Source organism: Rutidosis leptorrhynchoides, chromosome 11, assembly GCF_046630445.1.
Source record: "Rutidosis leptorrhynchoides isolate AG116_Rl617_1_P2 chromosome 11, CSIRO_AGI_Rlap_v1, whole genome shotgun sequence".
NCBI classification, from domain to species: domain Eukaryota; kingdom Viridiplantae; phylum Streptophyta; class Magnoliopsida; order Asterales; family Asteraceae; genus Rutidosis; species Rutidosis leptorrhynchoides.
This window is the reverse complement of record NC_092343.1, coordinates 49,722,914-49,735,905: the sequence shown is the minus strand read 5'-3', so window position 1 is coordinate 49,735,905 and position 12,992 is coordinate 49,722,914. Positions and strand designations below refer to the sequence as shown.

The following is a 12,992-nucleotide window of genomic DNA, read 5'->3' as shown; positions in this document are numbered from 1 at the left end:
TTAGATTATGGAGACATTTATACAAAACGAGAAAAAAAAAAAACTGTTCCAACACTTGCACGGATTTTGCAGATTTCGGGAAGCGTGAAGCAGTCAAATGCGGCGCATCTTGACATGGATGCGGCGCATTCATCGAGCAAAATAGTCCGAGATTTATTGATGCGGAGCATTGAGCTGATATGGCGCATCAGGGGTCAGATGCGGCGCATCACCATCTCGATGCGGCGCATCGAGTGCTGGTACATGAATCTGGAACGTGAAAAGCAAGTGATGCGGCGCATCACACATCAGATGCGGCGCATCTGGTGTCTGGCAGCAAGTTGGCAAGTTGCAACTTTTACATCCGAGCATGCTTTGGCCTCCTTTCACTTTAGGTGCAAAGTTAATCACTTTACACCTAAAATTAGGGCTGTGATCATGCCATTACAAGGTGGAAAGCATGGCTAGTTGGTAAACAAGATGATTACTTGTCATGATGAAGATTCCTAGCTAGTTGTCATGGTGTTCTTGTTTTCTTCTATATATAGAACTCATTGTATGCAATTGTAACATACCAAATACAGATTCTCAGTAATAAACACTCTCTAGTTGGTCCGTGGACTAAAGCAATCACACCGATTGCATATAACCACGTTATATCTTGTGTCGTTCTTACATTTACGCATTTATTATCTTTCGTTCATTAAGTGGGTTTGAGTGATCTTGATAGAATCACTACTCGGCTAGTAGTCTTGTAGAATTACTAGCGTTGTTTGGGTCCTAATATCCTAACAACTGGTATCTAGAGCACAAGGTTTCGTTAACGGAACGATGGCGGAAGATGGGAAGTTTAGAATCGACCGATTCGATGGGAGAGACTTTGGCTTTTGGAAGATGCAAATTGAAGATTACTTGTATCAAAAGAAGCTACACCAACCCTTGTTAGAGACCAAGCCCGAAAGCATGGACGATGCCGATTGGACGCTTTTGGATCGTCAAGCTTTAGGTGCTATTCGTCTTTCACTTGCTAAGAACGTTGCATACAACGTTGTGAATGAGAAGACGACGTTTGCTTGCTTGAAAGCACTCTCTAACATGTATGAGAAACCTACAGCTGCAAATAAGGTATTTCTCATGCGTCAATTGTTTAATACTAAGATGAAGGAAGGTACGAGTGCAACGGATCATATCAATGAATTTAATAATATCGTTTCAAGACTTGAATCGGTAGAGATTAAGTTTGATGATAAACTAAAAGCACTTATCTTGCTTTCATCATTACCGGAAAGTTGGTCGGGTACGGTTACCGCGGTTAGTAGCTCTACGGGAACTACTAAGCTAGCGTTTGAAGCTATAAGGGATTTGATTCTTGGTGAAGATACTCGTAGAAGAAACTCGGGAGAATCGACATCCGGTTCTTTGTTAAGTACCGACAACCGTGGTAGAAAATTTGAACGCGGTGAGAAGAAGGGTAGGAAGAAGTCTAAGAAGAGGCATCCATCGAAGGATAGAAGCGAAGTCGTTTGTTGGGGTTGCAATCAAAAAGGGCACTTTCAAAGGAATTGCAAAAATGGTTCCACGAAAGGTGTAAACTTGGCCGAAGGGGAAAGTGATGATGCACTTTTGTGTAGTGTTGAAAATTCTATGGAGTCTTGGATTTTGGATTCGGGAGCTTCGTTTCATGCTACTCATATCAAAAGCATGATGAAGAATTTTCGTTCATATCAAGGCAAGGTGAGATTGGCGGACAACAAGCAACTCAACATAGAGGGCATTGGAGATGTTGTTTTGAAGACTACTCTTGGTTCTAATTGGACTTTGAAGAACGTAAGGTACATTCCTAAATTGAAAAGGAAACTTATTTCGGTTGGTCAATTAGATGATGAAGGTAACGCAGTTACTTTTGAAAACCGCCAATGGAAGGTGGTTAAGGGTAGTAGTATTGTGGCTCGTGGACATAAAAGGGGAACTCTTTATATGGTTGAAGTGTTTGATGAAGACACGGTAGTTGCTACGGTTAATGTTGAGTCCGAATCAACTCTATGGCACCGAAGACTCGGGCATATGAGTGAGAAGGGTATGAAGATGCTTGTTTCGAGTGGGAGAATTCCGGATTTGAAAAAGGTAGAACTTGGGTTTTGCGAACCATGTGTATATGGGAAGCAAAAGAAGGTGACCTTTGGGAAATCAGGGAATGAACCTAAGTTGGAGAAATTGGAGCTCGTTCATACAGATGTGTTTGGTCCAACCAATGTAGAATCACATGGAGGTTCTCCTATTATGTCACCTTCATTGACGACTCCACTCGAAAGGTATGGGTTTATTTTCTTAAAGCTAAATCCGATGTATTTAATACTTTTGTGAAGTGGAAAGCTATGGTAGAAAATGAAACTAACTTGAAAGTCAAGAGCTTGAAGTCGGATAATGGAGGGGAATATGGTAGTCTTGAGTTTAAAGACCATTGTGCAAAGCTCGGTATTAGAATGTTGAAAACGGTACCTGAGACACCGCAACACAATGGGGTCGCCGAACGTATGAATCGTACGTTAAATGAAAGGGCTAAGAGTATGAGACTACATGCCGGTTTGCCTAAAATGTTTTGGGCGGATGCGGTTAACACGGCGGCTTATTTGATAAATAGGGGACCCTCAACACCGTTGGGTTTCCGAATTCCCGAGGAAGAATGGCAAGGCAAGAAGGTGAGTTATGGTCACCTTAGGATCTTTGGGTGTAATGCATATGTGAAGACCAAAGATGCGGATAAAGACAAGCTTGAAGCTAAGTCAAAGAAGTGTACTTTCATAGGCTACGGGTCAGATGAAATTGGCTATCGTTGTTGGGACAACGAAGCTAGAAAAGTAATTCGTTCGCGAGATGTTACTTTTGATGAAGATTCGGTCTATGGCAAACCGGAAACGGGGAGTCCTAAACCGAGTCAAGTTACTTTTGACGATGTTTCTATTGATGATCTTGCAGGTTCTAGTGGGAGTACGGGGAACAATGAATTGCCAAATAACGGTGAGGCGTCGGAAAATGCTAATGATGGGGATGATTCGGAAAGCGGTGATGATTCCGAACATAGTGTGAGTTCTAGTGATGAGGAGGACATAAATGAAACCGGTCCAACCATTCCGGTTACTCCTACACCAAGACGCTCGACTAGAGTGCCCAAACCTGATCCTAGGTATTCTCCATCAGCAAACTACTTGCTCTATACCGAGAATGGTGAACCCGAAAGTTACTTTGAGGCAAGAAAAACAAAAGAATCCATACAATGGGAACTTGCCATGAAAGAAGAGACGGGATCACTTGAGAAGAACAAGACTTGGTTGTGATGACCCGGGAATTTCTGACCAAATTTTAAACTTAATCTTTATATGTTTCCGACACGATAAGCAAAGTCTGTAAGATTGAGTCTCAAAATTATTGAAACTGGTTACATGAAATCATTTGACCTTCGACTGTTCCCGATGATTCACGAACCATTGCTTGTAAATATGTGGATATATATAAATATGTGCATATATAAATATATGTATAATATATATAATAACATGAACATTAATAAACTAGCATATACATTTAATTGTTGGAAATAAATATGTAAAATAATATGCGATGTAATAAAAAAAAACTAATATTATATATAGATATATGTATTTATGTATATAAATTTTACTTGTAAATATATAAAGTTATATTAAATCTATTTGTTTAAAAATATATAACATATTTGTTTTAGTAATTAACTTCGCTATTTTAAAACTGTTTATATATAGAAAGGGAATATAAATGATTTCGAGCTTAATTAGTAAACGTCAGTAATACTCGGTTGACATTCCGTTAGCGTTCATATAGATTTAATATAAGTTTATGATGGATTAAAATAAAAGATGAACTGTAAATTGATTACGAAGATTTTAGATTTGTTAAAAATATTTTTACATTTTTAAGTTTAAATATTAGTACTCCGTACATATAAATCGGAACAGAAAATAGATAATTTTTGAACCTTTTTGATCAGGTTTCAATCAGGTAATGAGTGAAATAATTAAATATGTTTAATCTAAAAATTTGAGATTTTTAGGGACACTTTTATACATCAACTGTTTAGCAATGGACACGATAAAGTCCCGCGTGATAAAACTGTCGGCATAAGTGACAAGAATGGTGGCTGCTAATCTATTAATATTACTAATTGGGGTACTGTGCATTCTTTGAAATTGAATTACTAATCTATTATTATTATTATTAATTATTATTAATCTTATCTTATATTAATATATAAGTTATATAAATATGTATCTACGGGGAGAGAGGAAAGGATATCCACAAAACTACCTCACACTCTCCTTCTTCTCCAACACCACTACCCGCCACCGGTTACCATGGCCACCACCGTGAACCAATCAACCAATGACCACCCATTCACCACCACCATCATCATTCACAACTCTCCACCTTTCACCCATCGACAAACCTCCACCACCATCATTATCGTTTCATTTTTTTAAAGAACACCACACAATCCACACCCACATCACCATAATGTCCAACAACCAAAATCAAACCAAACCCACAATCACCTAAACTTCTTTCCATCTCTATTTTAATCATGACCGAACACTATCACTAAACCCATTTAGTTCTCTGCTAATCGATTATATATATATATATATATATATATATATATATATATATATATATATATATATATATATATATATATATATATATATATATATATATATATATATATATTATTTTTTTTGTCGACCACCCATTTCAACCTCCACTTGCCACTATTTGTAACCGTAAACCATCATCCATTTAAACCCAAAACAACCTACAACTTTTACTGTTTCTATATTGATTTAAAAAAAAAAAAAAAAAAAAACGCAAAATGATGGAGGATGATCACACGGTTGCAGTTGGATTACTTTTCTTTCTGATGCTGCTGTACTCAAACTTCTATTTAAACGAAACCTCAAACGGACATCACCCTTCAACCTCGCCACCTTGACCTCCACTCCACCGCCACCTTTAATTTATTTATCTTTAAAAAAAAAAAAAAACCGATAGTGATTATGAATGATGATGATTCTGTACGAGATAATGAAGATGACTATGATCACGAAATGATGTTGATATACAAGATGATAAGATGATGATCGATGTTGATTATGGTAATGATTATGATGATGATGATGTATATAGTAATTAAATAATGATGATGATGGAATTAGGGAAAACAGTCGAGTAATGTATAAAGATTTACTCCGTTACTAATACCAAAAGGATGAGCTGGAGGGATGGTTGGACTGTTTGTGATTAAGCAAGGAGTCCTAGGTTCAAAACTAGGCTAGGACGTTTTATTTTTTTTATACAAATGAAATTGTTGGGCCACTATATTCTAATTTCCTGTTGGGCCGATACATTTCCCGTTGGGCCGAAACAAATCTTAGACAAGTACTTGCTTTATGTTGGGCCATGCTTGTTTAAATGAGTTATGGACTTTATGTTGGGCCGAAAGAAACTAGTTAAGTATATATGGTTACGAGTTATATCAGAAAAACAAGATAGCATGAATGGTTAAGGGTGATAGTGGGATGGCGGGAGGTCGCAAGTTCGAGACTTATTTTAGACATTTGTTTTTGGGGAAAGCTTTTAAGGTAGTACACTTATTATTATTATTATTATTATTATTATTATTATTATTATTATTATTATTATTATTATTATTATTATTATTATTATTATTATTATTATTATTATTATTATCATTAAAATGAGCATTTGGATTATTATTACTATTAATATTATTATTAGTATTATCCTTAAAATAATCACTTTTGAAATTTATATTATTAACAAAAGTATTTTTATTAAGTATTATCATTTTCATTATTATTATTATCCTTACTATTATTATTTTTAGTATTATTATAGTTATTATTTTTAACAAACAAATGTTATCTATATAAAAATATATTACAAGACAACTAATATTACATACTAATACGTTTTTAACTAATATATCACCATTTATATTGATAGAACTTTAATTAAATTATATAACATATATTTATTATAAGTGTAATTATATTTAAAGATACTAATTTTAATAAATTATAAAATCTAAGTAAACTTAGTTGATTAAATGGGGTATGTGTTAATATAGATACTTGATATAGGTTCGTGAATCCGAGGCCAACCCTACTTTTGTTCAATGACATCATATGTATTTTTACTACAAAATACAGTATGGTGAGTTTCATTTGCTCCCTTTTACTTTTTATATTTTTGGGCTGAGAATACATGCACTGTTTTAAAGACTGTTTTACAATATTTATATGTGTGAGTTTCATTATTCCCTTTTTAAATGCTTTCGCAATATATATTTTTGGGACTGAGAATACATGCGCTGTTTTTATAACTGTTTTACGAAATAGACACAAGTAATTGAAACTACATTATATGGTTGAATGATCGAAATCGAATATGCCCCTTTTTATTAAGTCTGGTAATCTAAGAATTAGGGAACAGACACCCTAATTGACGCGAATCCTAAAGATAGATCTATCGGGCCCAACAAGCCCCATCCAAAGTACCGGATGCTTTAGTACTTCGAAATTTATATCATGTCCGAAGGAGGATCCCGGAATGATGGGGATATTCTAATGCACATCTTGTGAATATCGGTTACCAGGTGTTCAATCCATATGAATGATATTTTTGTCTCTATGCATGGGACGTATGTTTATGAGAATTGGAAATATGAAATCTTGTGGTCTATTAAAATGATGAATTTTATTGTTTTATGATAAACTTATGAACTCACCAACCTTTTGGTTGACACTTGAAAGCATGTATATTCTCAGGTATGAAAGAAACATTCCGCTGTGCATTTGCTCATTTTAAAGACATTATTTGGAGTCGATCATCGCAATGGAACCAGATGTTGGTGACTTCGTCCAGATGGATTAGGACGGGTCCTTTCAATTAGTATCAGAGCGGTGGTCTTAGCGAACCAGGTCTTGCATTAGTTTGTCTAACTGATAGGTGTTTAGATGCATTAGTGAGTCCGGACTTTGACCGTGTCTGCATGTCAAAAGTTTTGCTTATCATTTCGTGTCGAAATTTACTTGCTTATCATCCTTAAAGTCTAGACACGTCTTATTGCCTCTATTGCATAGATAGTGTATAGATAAATTCGTATCTTGGCGTATCTGGTACTTCATATCGTAGCGTATCTGTTACTGTAACTTTGCTTGAAAACTTCCGTAGATTCCTCCGTAACTTATAGGATTTTAGTATTATATATGCATATGTAAATTATGTATTGCAGGGTACTAATCTACATCCTATAATCTATTTCTTAGCAAAAATCCTTCATCTGATCGTACGAGATGAATTCTGCAACCAGTTCGAGTCCCTCAGATTCCGATAGCTATTCTGATAGTTATTCCGACAGCTATTCCGACATAGATGTTCACCTAAGCTCCGAAAACAGCGTCATCAGTATGAATCAACCAATCAGCCATTATCAATTCATCTAATGGGTTTGTAGTTAACTTAATTAATGGAAACGCGCAGAAGGCAATCCCTTCCATCAACCGAATTCACCTCTTGACAATGAACCTGAAGCGTTTACCGGCGAACCTGTTCGAGACACCATTTTCAGTCTCATTTCCAGGGTAACTCGACAAGATCATATTCTATCCACAATTCTGAACCTTATTCATCCGCTCATTCTGACCGACAATCATCCTGGAGTAATAAGTCAACGAACTTCGCGCTCGAATAATCAATTCGGAGAATATGGTGCAAAATGTACCAGCTTCAGCAACATCACCGGCACCAACAGTACAATCAATAACAACACCAGTACCATCAACAATCCATGCCTCAACATCTCATTATGTACCTCGAGTATATTCATCGTTCTACGTATCGTTCTACATCGATTATCTTCGTTCTTCATGACGATTAAGTAATCTCTAAATGTTTTAGAGATTATGTATTCTAGTTCTAATGGTAAACCAAATGAGTTAATATCATATTAACTCATTAAGTCCATGATTATATCTGAAGAAAATATATATGTATATATATTTTCATAAAGATTGTAATTAAAAATTCTTTTGTACAAACTGTTAATGATGAAAATATTTTAACGGGTAGGTAATACCCGAGGAATATTTAAATTTCACATTAATAAGTTACATTGTACGTTCTTCGAATCTGTTTCAACAGTCATATACTATCCTACTTACATCCACCGATATACAAATCCGTTCACCACAGAATAACCATATTCATCCAATTACATATTTGAATTTTGACCTATCAGAATCCAACAAGTGGCATAATGAAGAAATAATGGACACAATAAAAATTGATTAGAAACAGATTAATTAACAATATGAAATTCTATTAAGAATCCACCCTAACAAAATCCTAGCTAACTGTTCCTAGCTAACTGTTAATTCCGTATTACCATTTAATTATCGCAATTTTTTTATCGCAGTTTATTTATCGCAATTTACATTCTCGCAATTTTATTTATCGTCATTTAATTTCTGTTATTTATTTTACGCACTTTAAATATCGGGACACGTATACAAGGTTTTGACATATCATATCGACGCATCTATATATATTATTTGGAATCACCATAGACACTCTATATGCAGTAATGATTGAGTTCTCTATACAGGGTTGAGGTTGATTCTCAAATAATATATATACTTTGAGTTGTGATCGAGTCTGAGACGAATACGGGTCACGATACGTATTAATTAATTCGAATGTTATATATTAAATTATATATGAATTGTTGAATTGCTAACTGTGGACTATCAATCGAGGACTACCAACATTGGACAATTAAAATGAATTAAAATATTGATTATAACATATGAAACTAAACAAATCTTCAAGTTTGCCACTTGATTTCACCTTAAACCTCATTTGTATCTTGACGATTACATTCTGCGTTCAAACCTTTCATGATTCTTGAAAACACTTCAATCGATAGGATGAACCAACCGCACTTCATCTACGGAAGAAAAGATTGATGCATATAGTTATACACTTGAAAAACTCTCGGAAACTGAGTAAACGTTTAACACATAGCTGTGCTAATTTCTTTAGTGTTATTATCACCCAAAATAACTTTGCAGTTCTTCTTCAAAATGGCCAATTTTGTCACAGCTCCAGCAAGACAACTTTGACTTTTCGTACAAAACAACCTTATTATAACGTTGATATATACGCGTGCTCTTTTATTGTCACCAGAGAACCTTTCATATTCCACCATGTTACCATCAGCATTTAATCATCTAAAAACACAATTACCCTGAAACCACCTCGGATTAATAACCGATGATCCAGATATCATAGCATTAATTGCAGAGGAAACAGAAAAATGATAGGTGGTCTAAACGGCCAAAAGTTTGATGATAAAGAAAGGAGTGTTAGGAACGCTCGATAGAAAATTGGGTATTGAAAAACAGGTTGAGCTACCCATGAAGGAGACCAAGGATAAATATAAGGACCATACCCTATATTCAAAGAATCCAGATAATTCTGGATCCGTTGAAATCTTTAGAGAATATCTTGCTCCGAAGTCATGTTAAAATCTTGCGGAAAATCTTTCTCCATCAACCATTGAACCTAGAAATTTCAAAAAAAAAAAAAAAAAAAAAAAAATATCATCATCAATATCTTCGATATTTCTGAGGATATTTTCATAAATATTCTCGTCTGAAATTATATACCTCTTCGTGCTTCCTGTGTATCATTATATCGGAAACATTCAATAGAAAATTTAGTATCGAAAAGCAGATTATGCGAAACTATGAAGAAAGCCGTGGACAAATCACAAAGAATAAGTTTGACTTCAAAGAATCCAAATGATTCAATGCCTGCTGAAGTCTTTAGCGAATATCTTGCTCCTTACCCTAAACCCTTGCGGACAATAGTCTCCATCATCCTCTGATCTTAAATATTCCAAGATATCATCGAATCTTTCATTATAAATATCCTCCATATTTCTGAAGATATTTTCATAACTATTCTTATCTGAAATCATTAATCTCTTCGTGCTATCAGTGTTACATCATATAGAAACTGTTAGTTTCTATATTCTGTAAACTTTGAAGCTTAAAATATGAATGTTATTGAAGTAATGATGGGAACTGATGTATGAGTTAATATAATATAATGACACTTGATCAACGTGATTATATTACAGTAAGTCATGCTGAGTTTCTAATGAGATGTGATGATTCACAGATCATAACGTCATCATGTGCCATGTTACATAACTCTTTCATTCTACTTAACTCCTGAACAAATCAAGAAAATGTATTCTTGATGGTTCTATCTTACGTGATGTTGATAAATTTGAAAATCAAATCGTGCTATCACGTTCCTTCCTGCTTAGAACATTATAATCATTCGAAACTCTATATCTACAAATTATGGACCATTATTCGCTTGACTTGAAGTCGGGAAGAGAAAACAAAAGCATAGAGCTTTGAAATATAAGGGAGAATATAAAGCCCGATAACAACACATAAATTACAAACCGTGTATATCAATGTTTATCGCAACATAAAGACGCGGGAGAATTAAAAACATTATAATCCCAAGGGCGAAGTAGAAGAAAGCAGATTCCTCTGGTGGAAATTGGAAAAGGAGAATGATTGTTGCGATAGTAAGGATGAGGACAAGGATCAGAACTGGATTAAGCATTTTCAGAATCTTTTGGATGTATGAAACAAGAAGGAAAGTATAGGAATGGTGAGAATAATGGAACGGAAGAGTTTAATTTATAATGGAAATATCAGACAAAGTAATCGAAGCAGATCACCGTATTTAATTAGAGAGATCTTAATTTCCTTATTCGCCGAAGAATCAGATCTTATAGATTTCCAAGATTTTCTTTTAAATCCCTTGAATTTCAGAATTCAACCAAGACAACGTCAAAAGTTAAGACGAAACCTTATTTATTCATTTCACTCTTTTATGATAGCTTCATTCATACTCTTCGAATAATCGAATTATTTTTATCTGTATTACTCAATAATGATAAAACTCTATTTGTCAACTAATATTCGTCATGAAAACATTTTTATGGTTAACCATGACGACCTTACTCAAATTTCGGGACGAAATTTCTTTAACGGGTAGGTACTGTGATGACCCGGGAATTTCTGACCAAATTTTAAACTTAATCTTTATATGTTTTCGACACGATAAGCAAAGTCTGTAAGATTGAGTCTCAAAATTATTGAAACTGGTTACATGAAATCATTTGACCTTCGACTGTTCCCGATGATTCACGAACCATTGCTTGTAAATATGTGGATATATATAAATATGTGCATATATAAATATATGTATAATATATATAAAAACATGAACATTAATAAACTAGCATATACATTTAATTGTTGGAAATAAATATGTAAAATAATATGCGATGTAATAAAAAAAAAACTAATATTATATATAGATATATGTATTTATGTATATAAATTTTACTTGTAAATATATAAAGTTATATTAAATCTATTTGTTTAAAAATATATAACATATTTGTTTTAGTAATTAACTTCGCTATTTTAAAACTGTTTATATATAGAAAGGGAATATAAATGATTTCGAGCTTAATTAGTAAACGTCAGTAATACTCGGTTGACATTCCGTTAGCGTTCATATAGATTTAATATAAGTTTATGATGGATTAAAATAAAAGATGAACTGTAAATTGATTACGAAGATTTTAGATTTGTTAGAAATATTTTTACATTTTTAAGTTTAAATATTAGTACTCCGTACATATAAATCGGAACAGAAAATAGATAATTTTTGAACCTTTTTGATCAGGTTTCAATCAGGTAATGAGTGAAATAATTAAATATGTTTAATCTAAAAATTTGAGATTTTTAGGGACACTTTTATACATCAACTGTTTAGCAATGGACACGATAAAGTCCCGCGTGATAAAACTGTCGGCATAAGTGACAAGAATGGTGGCTGCTAATCTATTAATATTACTAATTGGGGTACTGTGCATTCTTTGAAATTGAATTACTAATCTATTATTATTATTATTAATTATTATTAATCTTATCTTATATTAATATATAAGTTATATAAATATGTATCTACGGGGAGAGAGGAAAGGATATCCACAAAACTACCTCACACTCTCCTTCTTCTCCAACACCACTACCCGCCACCGGTTACCATGGCCACCACCGTGAACCAATCAACCAATGACCACCCATTCACCACCACCATCATCATTCACAACTCTCCACCTTTCACCCATCGACAAACCTCCACCACCATCATTATCGTTTCATTTTTTTCGAGAACACCACACAATCCACACCCACATCACCATAATGTCCAACAACCAAAATCAAACCAAACCCACAATCACCTAAACTTCTTTCCATCTCTATTTTAATCATGACCGAACACTATCACTAAACCCATTTAGTTCTCTGCTAATCGATTATATATATATATATATATTATTTTTTTTGTCGACCACCCATTTCAACCTCCACTTGCCACTATTTGTAACCGTAAACCATCATCCATTTAAACCCAAAACAACCTACAACTTTTACTGTTTCTATATTGATTTTAAAAAAAAAAAAACGCAAAATGATGGAGGATGATCACACGGTTGCAGTTGGATTACTTTTCTTTCTGATGCTGCTGTACTCAAACTTCTATTTAAACGAAACCTCAAACAGACATCACCCTTCAACCTCGCCACCTTGACCTCCACTCCACCGCCACCTTTAATTTATTTATCTTTAAAAAAAAAAAAACCGATAGTGATTATGAATGATGATAATTCTGTACGAGATAATGAAGATGACTATGATCACGAAATGATGTTGATATACAAGATGATAAGATGATGATCGATGTTGATTATGGTAATGATTATGATGATGATGATGTATATAGTAATTAAATAA

General features: G+C 34.0%; 1 pseudogene; it reads left to right on the top strand.

The window, feature by feature from the left end:
- The first annotated feature begins 12,672 nt into the window (after positions 1-12,672).
- Positions 12,673-12,992, top strand: part of LOC139874553 (cyclin-C1-2-like) — a 56,624-nt pseudogene continuing 56,304 nt past the window's right edge.